Source organism: Phlebotomus papatasi, chromosome 2, assembly GCF_024763615.1.
Source record: "Phlebotomus papatasi isolate M1 chromosome 2, Ppap_2.1, whole genome shotgun sequence".
In the NCBI taxonomy this organism is placed as follows: Eukaryota; Metazoa; Arthropoda; class Insecta; order Diptera; family Psychodidae; genus Phlebotomus; species Phlebotomus papatasi.
Window position 1 is genome coordinate 77,808,419 of NC_077223.1, and position 20,027 is coordinate 77,828,445.

The 20,027-nt window shown below is 32.7% G+C and overlaps 1 protein-coding gene across 1 annotated transcript in view; it reads left to right on the forward strand.

The window, feature by feature from the left end:
• The window catches only part of LOC129801044 (uncharacterized), a 73,180-nt gene that overhangs the window by 14,329 nt on the left and 38,824 nt on the right, over positions 1-20,027 (forward strand). The window lies entirely within an intron of this gene.

Consider the following 20,027-nt stretch of genomic DNA (forward strand, 5'->3'; position numbering starts at 1 on the left):
GGAAAGATTTTTCACTGGCTTCATCGAGTGATAACATCATCTTCACCGAAAAATTGACAAGTGAAACACATAACGTTAAAGTGATCCGTTCACGTGAAACTATCGCAAGTTACAAGAATATCTTTTACTATCACTTTAGTGAAGTGTTCACCAATTTTTTGAGATGAACCCTTCACAGTGTTACAGAATTCCCCCCTGGGTCCTGAATTTATCACGAAAATTTGTCATATGACATTGCCTTATTGTTGTGAAATTCCCATACTGGTTGCATAAATTAGCACTATAAAGCCTAGCACACAATAACTTTTGTTTGTAAACGTGTTTTCAAAATTGTCTGTGAGAGTGAGCGAGATGACTAGATCTAGATCTCGCTCACTCTCATTCAAATGTCAAAAATATGCTTACTAAACAAAAGTTATTGTGTGTTGGGCATAAGCATATAACCCATAATATTTCGGCTTTCAAGTAATAAATTCTTTTATAAAAAATGTTCTAAAAGCCTATATTTCGTTTGTACTTTGTCCTGTTTGAAATCCTAGATTTTTAAAGTTTCATGAGAGATGCATTTATTCACGTATTTGAATGACAATTCTTGAACGACCGATGCCCCCTAACCTTAGCTCTAAATCGAACTTTCTTCGATGTAGAGTTTATTTAAATTAGGAATCTCTCCTACAATAAACGGATTTAGGTTTATCACTAGCTTTGTATTTTTTACACATATTCACATTGTACAGTACAGATGATTTATAGAAGTGTAAAACTCTTAAATGATATGTTAGAAAAGTGAAATAATATATGTAAATATATTGACTTTACAGAGTTTTCCACCCGCTCTCATACTTTTGAATGCAACTTAAGAAGATAAAGTTTTCAACAAACTTGAATACTCCTTGCATTTATTTGCATTTGGCATCCTTTCATGAGTGGTATCTTTAAAGAAAAACTCCTTGAAAATTTTAATGCAAATCAAATTGTAGACACTTGTTGATGATTTCTTATGTCGTGATGGCGAAAACGCCAGGTGGCAGGATGACTGTCCAAGAAAAACAAAAAGAATAAGACAGCTAAAGTTCTGTTGGAAAGCGTATTTTCTTCCACACTATCACGCTCAATAATCACAAGATAATTCTGTGCAATAAATTTTCTCTCAATTGTGCATATACATGAAACTAATGTACTGAAAATTGTTGGTGGAAGTCGTTAGTTTCAAACTTTGTGTTGAAATGGGAGGTGGCAGCCGAAAATAGTTTGAGAGTGGCGTTAATTAGATATACTTGCTTTCTCATAAAAGATATGTACGCCTAAATGACAGGAAAAATTAAAACTAAAAAACTAGTATCAATTAATTAACTATTTTCATAACGATGAAACTGAGGAAGAAATTCTCCAGATTTTATTGCACAGAAATATTAACGTACGATTACTTTTACGACATACTTACATACATACATTTATCCCTCCAGATAAAACTGTAAAACTCGTAGTTGGAAAAATGCACCTTATGGCCTCTGCATACTAGAGAAAATTATGTCCATATTTAGTAATTTTTCCCATACTAGCGTAAGCGATTTGCTTCAATATGGACATAAATTTCTCTAGTGTGCAAAGGCCAAAATTATATTTGAAAGTACATTTATTACATTATACTGGAATTTTATCATAAATTTTATACAAAATCTGAGGTTTTTGACATAACCTAAATTACTTTCTAAATAAATAAATAACTAAATAAATGCACCATTAGGGTAAGTGTACCAAATTTCGGCATAGTTGCATGCAAGCGCCAAAGTATCAAGTTTGAAATGTAATATCATTAATAGAAATTGATTTTTTTCATTCATTCTAGTTAAGGAATATTGCTTAGAACCTTGTAGAAAGTTTATCGTCTTTATTTACTTTAAAAACAATCTTAATGCATTTTAAAATGAATAAAAATGTAGACATAGCTTTGGTGCCCTATTTCGGCCATCTTCATTCTCACAGTTCCTTGCCCTTCGGGAATTCTTCCAATGTCTTTTTCACGTCATGTCCTTTGTCGAAGTTACTTTTTTTGTCATTCTTTTGCATTGTATAATATCTAGAGTATGTAAAAACTAAAAATTCATGGAAATTCGAGGAACAAAAAACGTGGCCGGAATTGCAAGCTGGCCGGAATTTGGCACACTTACCCTATAGTAATTTGTAGGGCAGAATTTTCCAGTGGCCTGCAACAGAGGTTACAGTATATAAATGAACAAAGTCCTGTAGGGGAATTCTGTAATAGAATGACAATGCCATATGACAAATTTAAATTTTTTTGTGGTAAATTCGGAAGGACTAATTATGAATCCGACTAATATCAGTTACTAAAACCTTCATAGAGCTCCTTGCAATGGCTATTCGATGCTCACTAAACTTTAGTGTTGTCCTTCTCCCAAATTTTATTACGAATATTTGTCGTCTATCTGTCTGTTTCAGAATTCCGCTTCTGTTTTTAGGATGCAGATGCCTCGGGTTTGATTTCCTCGTCAAATTTGTGTTAAGCGAAAAGGATGGCAAGGCGTCTTATGATTTGCAAAATGCTCGAACTCGTGACTTCAATGATATATCTCAAAATTACTTTCGCATCACTTACCGTTTACCTGTTCACTATAGATTTGAACCGATACATAAATCACTCAAAAGATCGCCCAAAAAAGCTGATGAGTAATGCAATTGTTTTCAGACAAAATCGGTTCATAAGCGGTACATTACTGAAGCAGTTAGAACAGTCTTTATATTAAGATAATTCTTCTGGTATTCTATATTAGGCTACAGTATTATTTACTGCAGTGTCACAAATATTAGCTTTCTACTCATAAAAGTATTTTTACACTCACTAATACTACTTTTCATTACTGAACAATATCCACCCCATTTGTCGTGCTATAAAGCTGCTCATCCTGTCTGAAGAATTGCTCATAAAATTCTTCATGCATTTAATGTAATTAAACAAGTACAAGAATTAAGAAAATCTCCAGCAAACCTTTTTAACTCAGGAAAATTTCACGAAATCAAAATTCAAATCACTTTTTTGAATATTTTGCTTATATATTTGTCTATTCTACTCTTTTGCATTGAAAATTGAATTTAACTAAACTGAATTTGTTATGATGCTGAAAAAAGAGAGGCTCAAAAGAGTGTGACAGACAGGGACCTCTCGACATTTTATTTTTCCATACGTTTTTGCATAGAGGCACTGAAGACTATTGGCAAGTTTTTTTCTAAAGAAAATTCACTTATTAGTCCGATATATTTCGAAATCGTGCATTAAAAGCTATCTAAAAATACATATTTCATAATGTTCGCCAAAATTATACAAGAACTACGAGCAATTTTGTTTAAGACACGGTACAATATCTGCAAATTTTTTACAAGGAAAAATGAAAAACAACTTAACTTTTTATTAGGCTTGATAGGCCCCTGGTGAAAGACCTATGTAAAAAATTTGAGAAAGAAAGTCATCTAGTTTTTTTCTTCATTTTTTAATCTGAAATATGTACCGGAGTCTTTAAAATTAATCGAATCCCCTGATAGTTTCAAATATCTTGTTCAATCCAATAATTTATCTTTTTCGCAAATATATTTATTTCTCTTATATAGAATTAGGAAGATGTAAATTTGATTTAACCCTTTAAGGACGATTGGGTCACCGGTTACCCAATTTTTTCTACGGCCATCTAAAGTCATGTTTCGCTCTAAAAAGGCGGGAAAATGATTTTTTCTAATCCTCAATTTTAAACCTTCTCGTACCTAAAGCGTTGAAACGGTAGGGTAATGTGGTACATTTCGCACCGAGTCTTAGCATTTTAAACTTTCAAACACAATATTTGTTTTTCATATTATTTTGTACCGGCGTATATATTTGGTACGAATAAGATTATTATCGAAAATTAGTGAAAAATGCGTCATTTTTTCATAAAATAGCAAAACATATAAAGAAGTGAAAATGGTACATTTTAGAATGCTATGGGTATGCTATGGGAACAATGAAAGCTATGTATTTCGGTACAAAACGTATTCGGACACACCGTATAAAACACTTGATCTTTGGTTATTGGATGTCACCGATTGAAACAATAAATCTAGTACATAAAGAGCTAAATAAGTCAAGAAAAAACTTTAAAATAAAAAGAAAGCAAAGATTTATGATTTTAAGCGACATGATGCGTTCTGAAACATTCCACATTAGGTTCTTAAATGTACCACGATACCCTAGTGAACCCGGTAAACGTTAAAAGAATAACGAAGTTTAAAACTAGAGCATTGTGTGTCGAGAAATTGAAACAACATATATACAATTGAGCATACAGGTTTGAGTATTGGCTGAGTTCCCGTCCCGTGGTTAAGGACATCGGGTTTAGTAACATAAAGCTATTAGTAACACCTAATTGTAAAGTCTAACCTTTATTTGAGAGCTTATTTATAAATCCATTTTTCAAATACGAAAACATCTTAATGTACCACTATTAGAAAAAAAAAAACTTATTTAAAAGCTTTTCTATTCATATAGTCTTGAAATCTTGAATAAGTCTTGAACCAGTATTTCACGCTTTGAACATTTTTTCGTTAATAAATTATTCTAAATACTTAACATAAAACTGGTCGACGCTGCGGAGCACATCTCTATAATCGAAAAAATACAGAGGAAAATTACAGCTAAAAAGGTGTGGATAATTAATTGAAAGAGGAATTCAATAATCCCAAAATAAAAATAAACTATAGTTCGAATGTTCATGGAGAAGACAGAAAGTTGCATAAACAAATTTTCAGTGTGAAAATAAACACTAATGTAGTTATATAGATATAAAGTGGAATTGTTTGGAGTTAACAATAAATCAACAGACTTTGGTGTTGATTGATCTCATCGATTTGGGATGAATATGGTGGGAAAATTGCCGTGATTGAATTATTCTAGAGTGCTCTAGATTGAAGATAGATGAATCAGTGATGGATGGTAACGCCACAAGGTGCAAAATCCCATTTATAATGTCTGTTGTCTTCGACCCAATACCACTTCCTCGACGACCCATGTGTTCTTCCTCTGGTGTCGCCAATGGCGCAATTTTCCTCATTGCTTCCAATGTTTCACTCCAACACTTTACTGTAGATTTCCTTCATAGGAAATAGTTGTCTCGCCAAAAAGTGACGTCATACTGCCGAGTTCCAGTGTTAAATATAGTCCACTGCAGTGTGAATGCGTAATGTTAAGGTCACCATTCAGTGTTGGATGAAAGAGGGCTTTTCCGGGATGGAACTAGTAAAATACACAAAATCATTGGTGGATTAATTTTATCCTCATACAGCTTGGTGTAAACATAAAATGTACTATTAAAGTGTCCTTCTGGCAATTGTTTATCCATTTGATTACAAATGATCGCGATAAAAAAGTTATTATTCATAAAATTTGCCCCAAAAAATCTCATGTATCCTCTCGTAACGCCTCATTAATACTGCTTCGAAAAGAGGTTTTGGCCAAATTGTTGTTTATAAATAAACCATTTGGCAATGAAACAAGACATTTTTTATAACGCTTTTAAAAAACAAATACTGGAATAATGAACTAAAATTAATTGCTGAATTGTTAAGTTCATTCATTAGAATTTCTAATAAGTGATTCTTTCATGATTACCGCAGCTGCAATTTGATTGAATTTGTTCACTTACAATACAACAGGAGATATGGGGGGGGGGGTCAAATTTAACGATATTTAAACTGCCATAACTCCGGTTCTATTTGATCGAATTTGATGTGTGATAGAAGTTATAGAACATTTAAACTTCGTAGTACGAACGGGCTACCACATTCTCAGCAATTCTTCAGGAGCTGGGATGAAAGGTTCAATTTGGTATAAATATCTCAATTTATCAGGGCCCTAATATTTATTTGCTTCTTAATACATTCATGCATTTATCAATATCAAACTTTTATTGTATTTTCTTTCAAAATATGTTGCATATGTAAAGCGACAAAGTTTTAAGTTTCAAGTGTAATATTTTTATTACAAATTAATTTTTTTGTTAGTTATTTTTAAGGAGTGCTGTTTGGATCCTTGTAGATAGTTTATTGTCTTTGTTATTCTAAAATCATTGTTAATACATTTTGAAATGAATAAAGATGTGGGCATAGCTTTGGGTAATATTTCGGCCACCTTGATTCTCATAGTTCCTTGTCCTTCCGGAATTCTTCCAAAGTCGTTTTCACATCATTTCGTTTGTCAAAGCGACAATTTTTTGTTATTGTTTTGCATTGTATAATCTCTAGAGATGCCAAAACTAAAAGTTCATGGAAATTTGAGGAACAAAAGAAGTGGCCGAAATTGCAAGCTGGCCGAAATTTGGTACACTTACCCTATGTTTTCTCAAAGAGAAATATATGCATAAGACCCCTATTTCATAATCCGAGAAAAGTCCAAATAAATTCAGGCTGACCCTTGAGAATATTTTTGTAAAATTTTGCAGTAAAGATTTGTTCCAAAGTGTCTTATGCTCTAGACCCACTTACGACTTAAGCCGAGAGACGACTTAGTGGAAAATTATGGAAATGTAGTTTGACCATTATTTCTAATTTAATTACGCTAAGCCGTCTCTCGGCTAATCCTCAGATCTGTCAAGGCCCTTAGGCCTGAAGCTAATTTGATCTCTCTGTAGCCTAAACCTAAAGCCCCTAAAAGCTTATATAGGGTCTTTATGTTTACTACACGGAGATAAAATTTTTATTCCGCTTCCTGTGAGAGCCATAAATTTTAGAATTCAATTTGAGTATACTATTGACACTAAAAATTTGACGTAATAGTGGATTTGAACTCTTTAAGCTTGTATAATAGAATGCTTATCCGATAAATCTAAGCCACTGATTTTATCAAATTACATAAAATATTTTACTATCTGTAATTGACATGTAATTATGAGATAATTAAAATTTTAGTTAAAAATTCCCCAAATACTTGCTATAAATTGGTAGTTGTCACCGAATAAATTACGTTTAGATAAATTATTTGAATCGTTTTAGGGTAAGTGTGCCAAATTCCGGCCAGCTTGCAATTTCGGCCACCTTTTTTGTTCCTCGAATTTCCATGAATTTTTAGATTTTACATACTCTATAGATTATAAACTGCAAAAGAATAACAAAAAATGTAGCTTCGACAAACGAGATGACGTAAAAAAGGCATTGGAAGAATTCCTGAAGGGCAAGGAACTATGAGAATGAAGATGGCCGAAATAGGACACCAAAGCTATGTCTACATATTTATTCATTTTAAAATGCATTAAGAATGATTCTAAAGTAAATAAAGACGATAAAGTGTCTACAAGGTTCTAAGCAACACTCCTTAAGTAGAAGGAATAAAAAAAATCAATTTCTATTAAAGATATTACATTTCAAACTTGAGACTTTGGCGCTTGCATGCAACTATGCCGAAATTTGGCACACTTACCCTATAGGCAATTTCTTGATAATTTGATAAATCCAAATTCCAAAGCAGTTATCTAATACAAAACTAATTTATCCTGAAGGCATTGGAAAAATTGAATTAAATTAAATTGGTATTCTGGTTGTAAAATAATTGACTTGACTTTCCGCGGATTTTCCCTTGTGAGAATGCTGCCTAAGATTCGTAAGATTCCTTGTTAGAATTTTAAGTGCGTAGAAGGAAAATTTGTTGGTATTCACAAAGGGTAGCTAGAATTGCGTCAATCTACATTGAAAGAATTTTTATTCTGCGATAAAATCTTGGTACTTGAAAAATTCCTGTATTCTCAGTGTAAGCAGTAAAGTGGTATGTCACAATTTTATGGAGACGTTTAGTGTAGAATGTGTGAAGTACGAAAAGACACGGATGTGAATGATAAAAATAAGGATAAATTTTCACGTGCGTTTGAATTCCATATTAATGTTTCTTTGCTCTTCGTTCCTGATTATCAAAAAAAAAACCTTGCGAGGAATTAATATTTCAATTGGGCATAAAGGAATTTCTTTTTATGTAATTTTGCCTTTTCCTCATTTCAACTCACTCCCATGCTCCCTAATTGGCGTTCACTACCATTAATATTGCAAATCATCGTGAGGAGGGAAATTATTTTTCCTTCATGTGGAAATTTTGCTGATTTTTTCTGTAATTTTATATAGTCGATATTTCGTGTTTCCATTGAAATTTTTTGCATTTTCGAATTGGTGCGAATAAGTGAAATGTTATTGAATAAATTTTATGTTTTATGATCAAATGCAATGGAACACAGTTGAAGAAAATGGAACGAAATTGTTTGGAAAATCGTAAGGGAAAATCGTATTAGTACTCTTGTATTTCAAATGCTTTCTACTTCATTAAATGTTTGGATTTTGTATGTATGAAAATCAATCCCTTTTCAGATTTTTATACATACATATATTCCTCATATTGCACTTTTTTATATTTTTTCTATAATAAACAATTAAGTATTTCTTTGATTTTATTAAACTTATTGAGAGACATAAACATAACATGAAAAAGAATGCCAAAGTGTCCGATGCTTTGTGAATCGGAAGTACTTTCGCTTCGTTTATCATTTACCTCTTCACAATCGATTTGAAGATTTGAACAGCTTTATAATTTACTCAAAAAATCGCCGAAAAAAAAACGAGGAGTAAGAGAATGGATTATCGTACAAAAATTACTTATTATTTCAGTAGAATCGATATAATCTTCTTAGAGAATCCAAAAGAAATTAAAGAATACTCTCTTTAGACCTTTTTTAACCCTTTAAGGACGATTGGGTCACCGGTGACCCAAAAGTGAAACTTTTTCCACGGCATCATAAAGTTGTATTTTGCTCTAAAAAGTTAGAAGAAATTATTTTTTCTGATCCTCAATTTTTGACCTTCTCGTCCTTAAAGGGTTAACCTTTGATCTTGAAAAATCGTTATTAAGAATTATTAAACGGTATTTTCGCATATGGTCAGAATGTTCGCCTAGATAACCTCTAACAAATATCCAAAAGATGGGGCAAAAAGTTCATGTTAACGGTTCTAAGTTGAATTATGGGAGTCGTGCGAAGGTCTTAAGTCTCTATCTCTAACCGTTTGGCCATTAGAGCTATCGAGTTGGACGAACGGATAAATAGTTGGACATCAGTTCTCAGAAATCATCTAAAACACGAAGATATGTAGAAAAAAGTGGTCCTTGGGGGTAGAAGGTGGAAATTTTCGGTGTGAAAAAAATCAAGGGAATATATACTGCTCTCGCAGTAAAATGTGTCAACGTATTTTATTAGCATTGCATCGGATTTAATTAAATAAAATGCAAATATGATGTTTTTAAGTTCATTTCTTTTTCCACTGAAAGCTCATTTTATTTTAATTTTATTTTTTAAATTATAGTTTATTCAAAAGCGTTCCCACATTCACATAATATCAAATATTTCGCAGTATCCATGGTCATAACAAAACATATGAATTTTAATACAAATCTCATCACAAATTTGTATTAATTCCAGTATTGGAGATTTATCAAAATATATTATGTAAATTGAATGAATTTTAATTGAAATAACATCATAGGGTTTGGGGGATTTTTTATTTAAATTTTTATTACAGATTAGCGATAACGAACCGTTGTAACATTTATTATTTGTATATCCTTGAATTTATAAAACCTATAATTTATTGTTGTCACTTTCAAACTCCCAAGACATGTTTATTTTTACTATACTAAGCTATTTGAATTTAATTGAGCAATTTAAGAACAAGTAGATATCAAGCTTAAGGGGGTATAGTTCTGTAAAACTAAAATAGGAACATCTGCACCCAGTATTGGAATTCTGTAAATTTTTGTGGCATAGTCCCGCGTCAGTTCGAAAGCTGATAATACCAATCTAGCTATTTTTCTCATATCCCATGAGTTCCAAATAGCAATTAATTGTGTTTTTTTTAATGAAATCAATTTACTTAATGGCAATATACAAATACAGTCCGTCTCGGTTGATTAGTTTAATAAAATTAATTGACATTTGACCTGCCAAAAATTACAAATACAGTGCCCGCTTTGTAATCCGGAAAGGGGAATCGCCAACAATGACGAAAACCCCTTAATAAAATGAAATGAAATGAAATGTAATCCGGATACAGGTAGAGTGTACTACTAGCAGGATCTGGCTCGTACTGCATAAAATAGGCCAGTCACTTACGAAATATTTTACCGTCTCCTCAGTTTCATTGTAAACTCTGCACATTATATCGCATCGGACCCGTCGAACTTATATCTTTTCAGCTACTTATTCCAGGAATTGTGAGTGTTTTGAACTTACTTCTCTTCGCTTGGTTCGTAATTCCAAGAGATTCTATGTTTGTGTACAGAGAGAGAGGCAATAATCAGAAGGCGTATTACCCAATTTCCCAAATTTCACCCAAAGAGATAGGAAAAAATTCCTGTTCCCCAGGAAGCTTGGGTTCAAGTTTGTTCAAGCTTGGGTGGAGGTACAATTTTGTTCAATCGTTTAATAATGTTGACAACTCACTCGACTATTCTCTAGTCAAGAGGTTACCACCCTTTGTCCATATCCTGCCCGTGTCAGGTTTTTCCAGTCTGAACTAGATACATGACAACCTGAGCCTTGAATCTTCCCATATTACAGACTTATCCTGAATAGTGAACATAGTCTTACTTCTGGTTCTTGTCCCATGAAATACATTTTGATTCGTGTACTTCCAGGCGGTTTGTGTCTTCATTACCTGTGATTCCTATGTGTTGAAGTTCCCAGTATAGTACCAACATCTCATCGCTCCTCAAGGTCGAGGCCGGTTTTGGAATTCAGAAAAATTGTGGTCTTGTCCGAAAAGTTCTGTATTTTCCGTCCCTCGATACCATCTTCCAAGTAGTCAAGTTGACTTTTTTTATATGGAGGTATTCGAAGCCAACTCATAAATTGATCTCGGACTCAGCTCACAGTGCTCTGAGGGAAAATGTATTTAAAGAGAAATCTAGTATATTTATCCCTACACAAGTACTCGAATTCATGTAACGGTTGCGAGTGGAAGAAGAATCCCACATGGATTTAAGTGAAGGGATGAAGAAGGTGGCTTCAACTTCGCACGCCACTTAGCAGAGGCTTGCTATCTTCCAACAGCCTATAGAACAAGGTATACCTTGTTCTATAGGCTGTGTCATAGTATACTATGACAACATCCGTCATTGTATCTGTCAAGGGCCACCTAATTCTAAGCTGAAGCTTATAGGATAGTGTTATAGCACACCCTCGAGAACTCTGAAGGCCATCTCTCATCAAAGACCGGGATGCTTCCTCCCAGATCAATTTATGCGTAGGGGAGACTGGGGTAAAAAGTCACAAAACGGATATTTTATTTTTTTACAAGTTACCCAAGCATCTCCAAAATTTCTAATTAGCGCAGTTTTATAGGAAATTTACCGCTCTACAACTTTGTGAAAGTAATTTTCCTCTATTTTGTAAGGAAATACGTTTATCGAGCCAATTTCTAAAAGGTAAGTTTGTGACTATTCTCAAATATGCTGGGGCAACTAGTATCAGATACTGGGTATTATCATATTTTGATTCGCTTCATTACAGGCTTCCGTAAATTTGAGAAAATTCCTAGAGGACATATTTTCATAGAAAATTTATTCATCTACACCTTTGTGAAATACCGTTTTCTCTGCGAAAAAAAGTGAGAAAACGAGAAAAGCGCTTTTCAAGCTATTTTAGAAAAAAAAACACTCAAAAGACTGCAAATCGTTTAACCATTGCAAACAACAAGCGGCGAGACATAATAATGACGTTTCTTTTAGCCGTGAGACACCAGAAATCGCTTCGCTTTTTTGTTACTTTTTGCTCTATATCTTTTGTTACTTTTTACCCCAAGTGGTCGTTTTTAATAAAAGGATTTCTGGAGAGAAGGATCTTTGTAAAATTCTAAAATAGATAGTGGATTCGTATTCAAGGAATATCCAGATAATTTGGGAAATATTCACCAGTGCATCAAATTTAATATAAGTACTAATAATTGATATCTTCTGCAAGGAAAATATTTCAAAAAGAGGGCTAAAAATTTCGATATTTTTTTCATTTTCTAAATTCCTTGTTCGAATTCTAAGAAACTTACGACATTGAAGAAGGTCTATGGAAGCTATCTATGGAAAAAATTTTAAGCCGCTATCTTAATTATCTTGGAAGATATTGAATTATAAAATTTTCGATGTATGGCTTTTTGCCCCAGTCTCCCCTACTGCTATATTCGCTTTGGTCGTAACAAAAAGCGAGAGTGATTGCAGACTTACTATAACCTTCAGGCGAACCGTTACCGCTGTCCTGATATCCTAATAGCTTCCGTAACTACAAAACATCCCAGTTTCTAAAACCGTTATATTGCCGGTGCGTCTTAAATTTTCATCTGACTCTGCCGTCAAATAGCAGCTTCTTCAGCAACTACCAATCTTATAAATCCTCAGCATAGTTTCGTAAATACGTGTTCATCTGAAATACGATCTAATAGCAGATATTAATAAAACTTTCAGGTTGATCTTTCCAGCAAAGTTTTTACTAACCAAAATATTTTATTTCCTGTTGGAGAGAGAATATTTAGTTGAAACATGCAGTTTGTTACTCTTGGTGAAGATGGTCAAAGCAGTTTCCTGGGGTTAATAGTTAGTCAGAGATCTAACACATATTATATGTTTTGTGGTATATCTAAATATTTGCACAAAAGTTTTGACAAAGCTTCAATTATGATCTACTCTTTGCATCTATATTTTGGTACCAAATTATGAACTACAAACAATATATTCATGAGATTATTATCTCTTCTGTAGCTGTAGATAAGAGTGATATTTTCATTATTTTCATGCTCGTAGGACTTTCTATTTGCTGTTGGCAATGAGAGTTTATGAGATTGCCTTTCTCTAGAATTATTTATGTTGTTTTGTCTGAACAATGGGTCATTTGCATATGATGCTGAAAAGTGCTTACATGTAGCATTTCCACAGTGACTTTTGTTGACAGGTGCTTTTTGCACTGAAACTTTTTTTTAACGTAAATGTAGGGATAGTCTTTAGGTGTTGGAATAGTATGAGAAAATCGATATTTGCAATCCCAAGAGATGTCGAAGACGAGAACTATGTATACATACTGAAAATTGTAGGAAGCCAATTGCATACAAAATCTTCCGGTGCAACGTTGAAAAATTGCGACGGGTGAGGTCACAAAAATTTCTCTTACATCTTTTTACGCTATTCTCATCGTTTGAGTGTAAAAGTTCTTCGGGTAATTTATAATTTTTTTTCAGCATTGTGGAATACTGCTGATGTCTCAACTGAGAAATTTCTTCTACTGGAATGCAATAGAAGTAACCAATTTCTAGACATGTGCATTAATATGGTTTCACGATATGTAGTTTGTGGCAGGGACATGAAGGAGATTGTCATACCATCGGTTAAAAAGGGTCGACTACGGCAAAATATCTAATTAGTATCACCTTAGTAATCTCCACTTGGATGTACCAGATTCCAATAGTATTTATATATATATATATATATGCACTTTGAGCATGTGTAATTTCAAACATTTTCAGAACAATGGAATTCACTGTTTCATTTAGTTATATAGTCCATTCAGAAATTCATTGGTGGTCTAAATGATGAGCTCTATGGAATGTCCAACCCTTATTGTGTTAATCAGTCGAAATATTTGGTCGTAGTAATTGCTTTTTACATAGAATTTTATTAATAAAACACAAGTATTCTGGAACTGATGCATATAGTACTTATGGTACTTACGGTCAATGTGAAAAGGATTAAATATACTAAATAAATTTAATCTGATTTCCCTGTCTCTCTGAAATAAAGCATTCAAAATAAGAAATCAGTTGATATATTCCTTTGATAGTCGGTTTGGGATAAAGGTAAAACATAGGGTAGGGTAACATGAAGTAATTTGGAACCATTCACAATTTGGGACACTTCAGATTTTTTCACTGTTTCAGATGAGCATAGAGAAAACAAAGACTGCAAAATAGAAGAAAAAATAATTAAGAAGAAAAGGAACATATTTCTTCCTTTTGAATCTCTAAAACAGTGAGAAAATCTCAAATTTCCTAAATTGTAAATGGTTCCAAATTACTTCATTTTACCCTATTGAGCTCTTTAAACCTGTTTTTTTGGAGATTATATATGAATATATATATTGTTTGAACCATCGATTTGCTGTTGCATCAGATATTGTATTTATTTCATTCTATAGGGAAATAGGGAGAAGTAGAGCACCTTTGCGAATTGGGATACTTAAAAAACAGAGCTTTTACTACAATTACTGCTCGAACTGAAAGAGAGAGCAGTTAGGGTAAGTGTGCCAAATTTCGGCATAGTTGCATGCAAGCGCCAATATCTGAAATTTGAAGTGTAATATTTTTAATACAAATTGATTTTTTAATTCCTTTTTCTTAAGGAGTGTTGCTTGGAAACTTGTTAACAATTTATCGTCTTTATTTTCTCTAAAAAATTTCTCAGTACATTTTAAAATGAATAAAAATGAAGACAGAGCATTGGTGGCCTATTTCGGTCACCTTTATTCTCATAGTTCCTTGCCCATCGGGATTTCTTCCATGTCTGTTTCACGTCATCACGTTTATCGAAATTACATTTTGTGTTTTTCTTTTGCATTGTATAATCTCTCGAGTATATAAGAACTAGAACTTCATGGAAATTCGAGGATTAAAAGGGTGGCCGGAATTGGAAGCTGGCCGGAATTTGGCACACTTACCCTATATTGCGCTTTTTCCAACTTGTCACCGCTATGGAGCTTAAACGATAAAAGAAATCAATTTCCGATCTTTGGTGACCCCCAGTAAAAAAAAACATTATCCAGACGCTTTTTTCTTTTTTACCCTTTATCCACCCCATGTTCTCCAAAACCGTGTATTTTGAGTCTTTCTCAAAATTGGCCCCCTTAAGTGGACATTATCTTATACAGTATATTTTTCCTTTCCCCTAATCCCTTTCTATTCCCTAAAAACCATAGTTTTTCGGAGTTTCTCAAAATCGGTCCAAGATTTTTCAATAATTTTCGGATATGTTTTAGAGGTAGCCTAGGCAAACATTTCGTCCATACACATATCACAGGAAAAATCGCTATTTTGAATTATTGATGGATAAAGTCAATCACCTTGTAGAGCAATTTTTCCGATTTTATTGAATTTGGATTTTTTGGATAGGTCTCGACATGGCTACATCAGTCCCAATAGGTAATGAATTGATCAACTAATCGTAATTATTTTTCTCGATTATCCTTTTTTATTTACACGTAACCATGTTACTAATTAGAATACCATTCTAAAATACGCACTTCTTAGCCAATTATATAGTTAAGAGTTATTTTCCGATTTGTGATTTAATACTATAGAATATTTCTGATGACCTCAAGGGAATTCGAAACCCGCTAACTCGCATTATATAGTCAACTCGAATTTCACTTAACCCTTTGCTGATTAATCCATGCTCATATACAAATCTCATCGATTGAAAATGTGAAAAGCTTACCACAAACCTTGTCCAATAAATCAACTACCCTTCTATATTTATTACACATTCCGCAAATACTACAAAACATGATCAATATTAATTCCACTGAATACCAAAGCTGTTTTATACGCAACTTACTCTATTGAGAATCAAATAGGGGTAGTCCTCTAAAATAGTTTCAATTTTGTACAGTAGAGGAATAATATAAAATTTTACAGGCATCTCTAGTTATAGAATTATAGCTTGTCTATTGAAGAATACATGGAATAGAATTATTTAAAAATGTATAGATGAATGCAGCAGAACGAATCAATAGTAATCAAAATTTTATGACTATCTATTTTATATGCACTTGCTATTTCAAATTATATGAGTTTATGATATACTACTGTATTATTTTCAATTTAAAATTTAATATTTTATATCAGAAAAATGTTGATAGTAGTTTTCTTATGTCTTTTGATGGTTGAATTGAAAATAAACGACAATATTATCAACTCTTGAATCAACTAATGTCGTATGAGTGTTTTGCTTGGTTTAAGAGATTGGGCAGTATTTTGGTAAAATGTTCAGTAAAAAGAAAATATTAAATTTTGAACCATAAATTTTCAAGAAATGAAAATATTCAATAAATTATTCAAAGGAGAAACATATCCGAAAATCATTGAAAAAGCTTGGTCAAATTTTGAGAAAAAACCAAAAAAAAAATGGTTTTGAAGAGATTTGTGGGGGTGAGCGGGAAAAGGAAAAAAGGCCGTCCGAGATAATGTTCATTGATGTGGGGTGGGGGGTCATCGAAGACCAGAAGTAAATATCTCTTACCGTTTATCCTCTAGCTTAGGAACAAACTTAAGGTCAAGAAAAAAAGAAATTTCCGAAAAAATTAAAAATCGGTACTTAACCGATTTATTATCCAGGTTCGAAATTTCAATACCTTTCCAAAAAATCCAAATTTAACCAAATCGGTTAAAAATTGGGAAATGACGACTCATTTGAAAATTTCAGAAACAGTTTTGAATTATTTCCAGGAAATTTTATGCTATTTACTGATCAAAAATATTTATTCAATTTTAAAACAAATAGCATCATACTGAGCGTTAACGATATTAACACATAATTTAAGAAAAATTCCTGTTTTTAAATACAAAGGAGATGGCAAAGCGTCCCGGTTTTGCAGAGTGCTCGAACTCACGAGAAAGAGCCATCCGTATATTAACTTTTCGCATACCTTTTAGGTACATACCGCTTTACAACCGATTCAATTGATTGATAAATTTAAAAAATAAAACTGAAATAAAAAATTGCTTAAAAAGAGTAGGTTTTAGAATATTTTAGCTTAATAAACTTTCGATCAAATGGAAAAGTAAATCAGAGAAAGGTAAATTATTTAAGGGATTTAAGGTTACTAAATATACCGACTCATGATCGATTAAGTGCGATGCAGTCAGGTTGAAAATCTCAAGATATTTAAAAAAAATTAAATTTAAACAAATCGATTCCAAAATAGGCTCTCCAAGTTGGTTACATTTTGATCTTTGAAAATTCGATATCGAAATGGTTTTCGAACGTAGGTGTTCAAGGACGAAATTATCATTAATCGTATAGAGATACATTACAAGGTAGGGAGACTGGGGCAAAAAGTCACAAATCGAAAATTTCAAAATTCAATATCCTCCAAGATAAATAAAATAGCGGCTTAAATTTTTTCCATAGATAGCTTCCATAGACCTTCTTCGATGTTTTATGTTTCTTAGAATTCGAACAAAGGATTTAGAAAATAAAAAATATCAAAATTTTTAGCCCTGTTTTTGAAATATTTTCCGTGAAGAATATATCAATTATTACCTACTTATTATTCAAAATTTATGCCCTGATGATTATTTCCTTATTATTTTTGAGAATGGTCACAAAATTACCTTTTAGAAAACGGCTCTATAAATACATTTCCTTGCAAAATAGAGGAAAATTACTTTCACAAAGTTGTAGAGCGGTAAATTTCCTAGAAACTACGCTAATTAGAAATTTCTGGGGCGTTTGAGTAGTTTGTAAAAAAAATAAAATAATCGTTTTGTGACTTTTTGCCCCAGTCTTCCCTAATTATTTTTACAATATCAAATCTTGTATTGGAAGAATTTGCGAGGTTCATTGTAGACCACTGAGTAGCACCTTCCCGTGGTGGGGATGCTTCTTCGATGCTCCCGGAGTTGATGGGCGAAGGTGGTGAATTATATTACGTTATTAACATGTGAAAATTATCTAAATCAGACATTCTGATTGGTGGTAGGAGGGGGTGCCGAGAAAAAGAAAGAATACTGTCCGAGATAATGTTAATTTATGGGGGGGTCGTCAAAGACCGATAGTCGATATCTCTTACCGTTTAGCCTCTAGCCGTGTCACAGGTTAAAAAAACCGGATTATATAACTGCTCTCTCTCTTTGAGTTCGAACAGTAGAAGAATTTCTTACTCCATTTCAGTACAAATGATTCTCTAGACTCTAGACTCTAGAAATTATTTGGAAAATATGGTGATTTATTTATATTTTCAGAACTAGTGATTGATTGGAACGGAAATTGAAATAAATCTACAAAAAAACATTCACTGATTTTACTCAAAACACTTTCTCTCTATTTCTTTGGATTTCCTTTGATCAATTATTTTCTCGAGGATTTCAAATAAACACTCATAAGTTTCATTAACTTCCACACCAATTGGATGTTTATTATTGCAGTTCAATAATCTTATTTCACACTCTACACAAATTTCAACTGAAATGCAATTTTCCTTCTTCTGGCGTAAAATTTAGGGATTGTTTGTTGAACAGACCAATAACAATTAAAACTGTAATGTTCATGATTGCGTGAAATTATGAATGTTTATTATATTGGTGTATATTTGGAAATAAAGAGGGTGATCGGCAGGAAAGTATTGCAGAACATCATAATAATTGTAATTTGTTTATTTTCAATTTATTTTACAACCGAGGCGCGTTTCTGCATCATGATGAAAACTCTGCACTTTTGCTTTTGTGGTTTGATGAAAATGAATTTTCTTAAGTTTCATTCTCTCCTCAAAATTATAGAAAAATATAATTAAATAACAGATAATTAAAATTTCTTCTCTAAAACCTTCAAAATATTCTCCACTCTTCACCTTATCCTTTGAAAATCCATCAACTCGGAAATTTTAATTTGTGCTGTACGAAATTCATGCAAATTTTTGGGTGGAATTTTAAACAGAAGGAAACACTATCTACTCTTTGAAAGGTCTGCAAGCTCTCGTTTTGCTTCCACAAGTTTCCTTGAATGTGCATCTAATATTGAAATGATGCATTACCAAAAGCAATTGGTTTGTTCGTTGGATTTCGGAAGATCTTGCGCTTACAGCAACAGGTAGCATTGGTTATTCATAGATTCTATGTATAATTTATGTAATATAGTTCGCTTGTGTTGGATGAAGCGGATATTTCAACCATGTAAAAAAATTGCAATCAATGCACCAACGGATTTATTTCCCTTACCATTATCATGGATTGACATTTGATACACAAACAAGAATAAACTTATGTTCATTTAGCGCATAAAGTTTTTTTTTATTATACCTATTTTATGTATAATGATATAGGGTAAATAGAAATGTTTTACAGATTTTTTTTTAACTTTCCTGTGACAAAAAAATGTGAATGCATGTTAAATGTGGAGAATTGTACAACTTTTCTCAGGCGAATTTTTAATAATCAATAAAACCGCTTAGTAGATTCAAATATTTTAAATAGAAAAAAAATACCATCAACAGAATCTTGAATTAAAAGAACAGTCTCAAGTGATCCGCGATACTTTAAACATAAGTACAAAATCAAAAAGTAAAAAAACCCAATGGTTACCTGGGAGGGAATTCTGTAACTCGATGAACGCTTCACTAGTGAACGATTCACTATAGTGAACGATTCACTAGTGAAAGGTTCACGAGCTTCCCTTCACGACTGCTAGAAAAGTTATTCTGTACCTTTGCGTGAAGCATAGAGGTGAAGTGTGTTGAAATTTTCATTAAATTTAAGATTTTCATCAATATTTGAACTAAATAACTATGGAAAACACTAGAATTGAGTTTTAGAAATGATATGGTCTTGTTTTTCAAGCTGAGTATGGAAAAATTTTTTACTGGCTTCACCGAGTGATACCATCATCTTCACCGAAAAATTGACAAGTGAAACACATAACCTCAAAGTGATCCTTTCACGTGAAGCTATCGCAAGTTACAGAATCTTTTTTGCTATCACTTCAGTGAAGCGTTCATCAATTTTGACAGGTGATCACTTCACCAGGGTTACAGAATTCCCCCCCTGGACGTTAGAAAACCAAATTTCCTCTTGGACACCCCCCAAAAACATCTAAAAATAAAAGAAGTGGTACTTTACGTTTTCAAGATGATTTAAAGATTATAAATTTATTGGGTCTATCGAAATCTCAAATTGTTATGACTAACCGGTTGGTCTCTAACTCAATTTAT